A 6,304-nucleotide genomic window follows, 5' to 3' on the forward strand; every position below is an offset into this window, starting at 1 on the left:
CGGGCTTGGTCTCGGCACCGGGAGGCCGAACTTAGGCCGAAAAAAGCCCGCTGCGCCCGCCTGTGGTGGACACGGCGCCCGCTACGAGGTAGTCATCGGCGGCGAGAGGCGCCTCCAACCGCCGCCGACCTCGTTCCGCCGCCGTGAGCTGCCGGTCACCCTTATGGCCGACATCCGGTCATGCATCCGATGTAACAAGGCCTGTACAAAGGAACCGTGCCTTGGCGTCACCTCGAGGCTCGGCGGGACCTTCCTGCCACCGCCGCATCGTGCTCGCTCGCATGGCCAGCCCGGGGCTTCCTCTGACACGATTGCAGTCGGGCGGTGCAAAGGTCACACACCGCCCGCCCAAGGCTTCACCGCTGCCCGGTGCAAAGCCCGTTGGACCCGCCAAACAGGGAAAAGTCACCGGGCAAGCCCGTCTTTTCATTGTGCGGAAATCTTGCCCGCTCAGCCACGGTCCCTGTCGACCAGTCCCGGACTGGCCAGCCATCGGCAGAAACCCGTCAGGCTCCGCGGAAAGCCGAGCTAGTCAAAAAACGACCACTCTTCTCAAGGTAGATTGAGCGACCCACGACCTGGTCAGACACCCTGTAAAGCACTTTTTTGAAAAATGCTCCACGGGGTGGGTGCCGGGGCCTGGTGACCTGATCACCGCCGGCTGTCCGGACCCGACCCGGTCGACCCCGACCAACATTGGAGGAGTCCTTACCGGCGAGCCCGCCTGCCGGGCATTACCGAGCGGCCTTGCTCAGCGTGCCGGCCACTGACCCCGCCGGCGTGCCCCAGGGCTCTCCGTCGGCAACGGGCACGACCAACATTGGAGGAGTCCTTACCGGCGAGGAACGCCTGCCGGGTATTACCGAGCGGCCTTGCTCGGCGTGCCGGCCACTGCCCCCGCCGGCGTGTCTCCTCAGGCTTGGTCGGCAACGGGCCCGATCAACATTGGAGGAGTTCTTGCCGGCGAGCCCGCCTGCCGGGCATTACCGAGCGGCCTTGCTCAGCGTACCGGCCACTGCCCCCGCCGGCGTGCCCCCGGGCTCTCCGTCGGCCTCGGGCCCGACGAACATTGGAGGAGTTCTTGCCGGCGAGCCCGCCTACCGGGCATTACCGAGCGGCCTTGCTCGGCGTGCCGGCCACTGCCCCCGCCGGCGTGTCTCCGAGGTCTTGGTCGGCAACGGGCTCGACCAACATTGGAGGAGTCCTTACCGGCGAGCCCGCCTGCCGGGCATTACCGAGCGGCCTTGCTCAGCGTGCCGGCCACTGACCCCGCCGGCGTGCCCCAGGGCTCTCCGTCGGCAACGGGCACGACCAACATTGGAGGAGTCCTTACCGGCGAGGAACGCCTGCCGGGTATTACCGAGCGGCCTTGCTCGGCGTGCCGGCCACTGCCCCCGCCGGCGTGTCTCCTCAGGCTTGGTCGGCAACGGGCCCGATCAACATTGGAGGAGTTCTTGCCGGCGAGCCCGCCTGCCGGGCATTACCGAGCGGCCTTGCTCAGCGTACCGGCCACTGCCCCCGCCGGCGTGCCCCCGGGCTCTCCGTCGGCCTCGGGCCCGACGAACATTGGAGGAGTTCTTGCCGGCGAGCCCGCCTACCGGGCATTACCGAGCGGCCTTGCTCGGCGTGCCGGCCACTGCCCCCGCCGGCGTAACCCCGGGCTCTCCGTCGGCCTCGGGCCCGACGAACATTGGAGGAGTTCTTGCCGGCGAGCCCGCCTACCGGGCATTACCGAGCGGCCTTGCTCAGCGTGCCGGCCACTGCCCCCGCCGGCGTGTCTCCGAGGTCTTGGTCGGCAACGGGCTCGACCAACATTGGAGGAGTCCTTACCGGCGAGCCCGCCTGCCGGGCATTACCGAGCGGCCTTGCTCAGCGTGCCGGCCACTGCTCCCGCCGGCGTACGCCCGGGCCCTCCGTCGGCCTCGGGCCCGACCAACATTGGAGGAGTTCTTGCCGGCGAGCCCGCCTACCGGGCATTACCGAGCGGCCTTGCTCGGCGTGCCGGCCACTGCCCCCGCCGGCGTAACCCCGGGCTCTCCGTCGGCCTCGGGCCCGACGAACATTGGAGGAGTTCTTGCCGGCGAGCCCGCCTACCGGGCATTACCGAGCGGCCTTGCTCGGCGTGCCGGCCACTGCCCCCGCCGGCGTAACCCCGGGCTCTCCGTCGGCCTCGGGCCCGACGAACATTGGAGGAGTTCTTGCCGGCGAGCCCGCCTACCGGGCATTACCGAGCGGCCTTGCTCAGCGTGCCGGCCACTGCCCCCGCCGGCGTGTCTCCGAGGTCTTGGTCGGCAACGGGCTCGACCAACATTGGAGGAGTCCTTACCGGCGAGCCCGCCTGCCGGGCATTACCGAGCGGCCTTGCTCAGCGTGCCGGCCACTGCTCCCGCCGGCGTACGCCCGGGCTCTCCGTCGGCCTCGGGCCCGACCAACATTGGAGGAGTTCTTGCCGGCGAGCCCGCCTACCGGGCATTACCGAGCGGCCTTGCTCGGCGTGCCGGCCACTGCCCCCGCCGGCGTGTCTCCTTAGGCTTGGTCGGCAACGGGCCCGATCAACATCGGAGGAGTCCTTACCGGCGAGCCCGCCTGCCGGGTATTACCGAGCGGCCTTGCTCGGCGTGCCGGCCACTGCCCCCGCCGGTGTGCCCCCGGGCTCTCCGTCGGCAACGGGCCCGACCAACATTGGAGGAGTTCTTGCCGGCGAGCTCGCCTGCCGGGCATTACCGAGCGGCCTTGCTCGGCGTGCCGGCCACTGCCCCCGCCGGCGTAACCCCGGGCTCTCCGTCGGCAACGGGCCCGACCAACATTGGAGGAGTTCTTGCCGGCGAGCTCGCCTGCCGGGCATTACCGAGCGGCCTTGCTCGGCGTGCCGGCCACTGCCCCCGCCGGCGTAACCCCGGGCTCTCCGTCGGCCTCGGGCCCGACGAACATTGGAGGAGTTCTTGCCGGCGAGCCCGCCTACCGGGCATTACCGAGCGGCCTTGCTCGGCGTGCCGGCCACTGCCCCCGCCGGGCAACGGCGTGCCGGCCACTGCCCCCGCCGACCAACATTGGAGGAGTCCTTACCGGCGAGCCCGCCTGCCGGGTGCCGGCCACTGCCCCCGCCGGCAACGGGCCCGACCAACATTGGAGGAGTTCTTGCCGGCGAGCCCGCCTGCCGGGCATTACCGAGCGGCCTTGCTCAGCGTGCCGGCCACTGCCCCCGCCGGCGTGCCCCCGGGCTCTCCGTCGGCAACGGGCCCGACGAACATTGGAGGAGTCCTTACCGGCGAGCCCGCCTGCCGGGTATTACCGAGCGGCATTGCTCGGCGTGCCGGCCACTGCCCCCGCCGGCGTGCCCCCGCGGTCTTGGTCGGCAACGGGCCCGACCAACATTGGAGGAGTCTTAGCCGGCGAGCCCGCCTGCCGTACCTTACGAGCGGCGAGCTCGGGGCGCCAGTCACCGCCCCCGCCGGACGTCTGGTCTTCAACAGGACCGGCCACTGCCCCCGCCGGCGTGCCTTCGTACAGCATCGTAACCCTGTAGTCCCTCCGATCTTCTAATCGGCGGAGACACCCCAGTATCGAGGGGTGCCCCCCTGGACACCCGTGACACGGGCTCGCAGGGAAGACATTCTACAGAGCACAGTCTCTACCGGGGAGAGCGTCTCCGCCAGGAAGCTGAACACATAGAAAGCCTGTCGTTCGGCACTATCGTTTCCGAGACGTGGAAGGTGCCCTTCGTGGTGAAGGGCGCAAACGAGCGGAAGGGCTGGGGGTCGCTCCGCGAACCGGGACCCGCTGCGAAGACCGCCTCACGCCCCCTGAGCATCCCTGCCGGCCGGCCGGACCCGGTTAGACGCAGAGGGGACGGTGACGCCCGCCCTTCTCTTTAAGACCTCGGGGAGTGTAGCATCCGGTCGAGACCGCCGGTGGCTGGCCGGCGGGACCGAGACAGCAGTCCTCCCCTCTGCCCAAAGGAGGCCTTGGACCGCGGGACGCCCGCTCGAAGTCCGACGCTTAAGGTTAGGCCACTCGTCCGCAAGACCGATTGCATTGAGTCAGAGACTGAAACGCCACGCCGGGGTGCCGGGGAAGAGCCGTCTCACCTAGGCCCCGCCGTGAGACTAAACCGCGACCCCATTCCGCGCAAACCCGCGACGCGTCGCCCCTCCGCCAGGATATAGGTGCTCCCATTTTCGCTCGCCCGCCCTAAACTTTTCGCCGGGAGGACCTAACTCCGTCCTCGACCAGGCTACTCGGAGCGGCTCGCTGATTGAGTCTGGGGAACGACGGGCGCTCAATGAAGGCCCCCGACCAACGTTCCAAGGGAGCTGCCGGGTCCCGCCGCCGAGCGGGTCGGCCTGGGCGCTCCTGACTCTCCGCCCGCGCTCGACGTCGTCTTAAGACGGACGAGAAGCGATTGACGCGAGAGCACCGTCGGAGCGCCACCTTGTCGAGGCGGTAAGGAAGAGTGGGTCGGGGCGGGAGGCCAGGGGCACCGCCCGCTCCTTGCCACGAGGTGTGCAAAGAGCAACACTAGGAGTGGAGTGCACGTGCTTGTGCGGCCGTCCGTCCGGACGGGCTCGCTTCGTACCCAACGCTCTTCGCAGTCTCTACTGGGGAGTGCCAGCTCGATTGTCCGGGGCGCAAGTCGGACGGCGGAGTTGCGCCGGGCCCGGTCGGGGTCGCGTGGTGAAACAACTCCCCACGGCCCATCCAAGCGAGGCGTCGCCAGTCCGAGAAGCATTCGGGTTCGGACGCGAGAGACACCGCAGGAGGGAACTGCGAAAACCTGAACTTCGGAGGACGAAGCTACACCGATCGCAGCGTGGACACCAGCTTCGACAGACCCCAGCAGCGCGTCACACCACCGCGCTACTAAGAGAGCGGCGTTGTGACGCGATTGAAGGTGAAACCAACCCTCGTTTTTCATCTTTGATTTCGCAACGAAAGCTTGTCATTTGCCTCTCGGCACCACCGTTTCAGGGACGTGAGTGTCGCCCTTCATGGTGAAGGGCGCAAACGAGCGGAAGGGCTGGGGGTCGCTCCGCGAACCGGGACCCGCTGCGAAGACCGCCTCACGCCCCCTGAGCATCCCTGCCGGCCGAACCCGGTTAGACGCAGAGGGGACGGTGACGCCCGCCCTTCTCTTTAAGACCTCGGGGAGTTTAGCATCCGGTCGATACCGCCGGTGGCTGGCCGGCGGGACCGAGACAGCAGTCCTCCCCTCTGCCCAAAGGAGGCCTTGGACCGCGGGACGCCCGCTCGAAGTCCGACGCTTAAGGTTAGGTCACTCGTCCGCAAGACCGATTGCATCGAGTCAGAGACCGAAACGCCAAGCCGGGGTGCCGGGGAAGAGCCGTCTCACCTAGGCCCCGCCGTGAGACTAAACCGCGACCCCATTCCGCGCAAACCCGCGACGCGACGCCCCTCCGCCAAAACATAGGTGCCCATTTTCGCTCGCCCGCCCTAAACTTTTCGCCGGGAGGACCTGACTCCGTCCTCGACCAGGCTACTCGGAGCGGCTCGCTGATTGAGTCTGGGGAACGACGGGCGCGCACTCAAGGCGCCCGACCAACGTTCCAAGGGAGCTGCCGGGTCCCGCCGCCGAGCGGGTCGGCCTGGGCGCCCCTGACTCTCCGCCTGCGCTCGCCGCCGTCTTAAGACGGACGACAAGCGATTGACGCGAGAGCACCGTCGGAGCGCCACCTTGTCCAGGCGGTAAGGAAGAGTGGGTCGGGGTGGGAGGCCAGGGGCACCGCCCGCTCCTTGCCACGAGGTGTGTACAAGTAGACACGAGTGTCTACTTTGTATGGTAATGAACCTTCCGCAGGTTCACCTACGGAAACCGTTACGAGTTTTACTTCCCTTAAATGATCAAGTTTGATCGGTTTCTCAGCGATCCTCCCGGCGGTTGCCAAAGAGGGCCGACCTCACAAAACCATTCAATCGGTAGTAACGACGGGCGGTGTGTACAAAGGACAGGGACTTAATCAACGCGTGCTGATGACACGCATCTACTGGGAATACCTCGTTCATGGGAATTAATTCCAATTCCCAGTCCCTATCACGAAGGCGGTTCAGCAGGTTACCCGCACCTTTCGGCGAATGCGAAACACTCGCTGATGCCTTCATTGTAGCGAGCGTGTGGTCCCGGACATGTAAGGGCATCACAGACCGTAATTGCTCCATCTCGTCTTTGGCTAACAGCCAGCTGGTACCTCTAGTTACGGCGAAATCGAGCGGGATCGCCGAACCAGAGCTAGAGCAACCCCCGTCAACAGCCATGCACCACCATCCACAGAATCAAGAAAGAACTCGC

The sequence above is a fragment of the Branchiostoma floridae genome, unplaced genomic scaffold, assembly GCF_000003815.2.
Source record: "Branchiostoma floridae strain S238N-H82 unplaced genomic scaffold, Bfl_VNyyK Sc7u5tJ_1550, whole genome shotgun sequence".
Taxonomy (NCBI): domain Eukaryota; kingdom Metazoa; phylum Chordata; class Leptocardii; order Amphioxiformes; family Branchiostomatidae; genus Branchiostoma; species Branchiostoma floridae.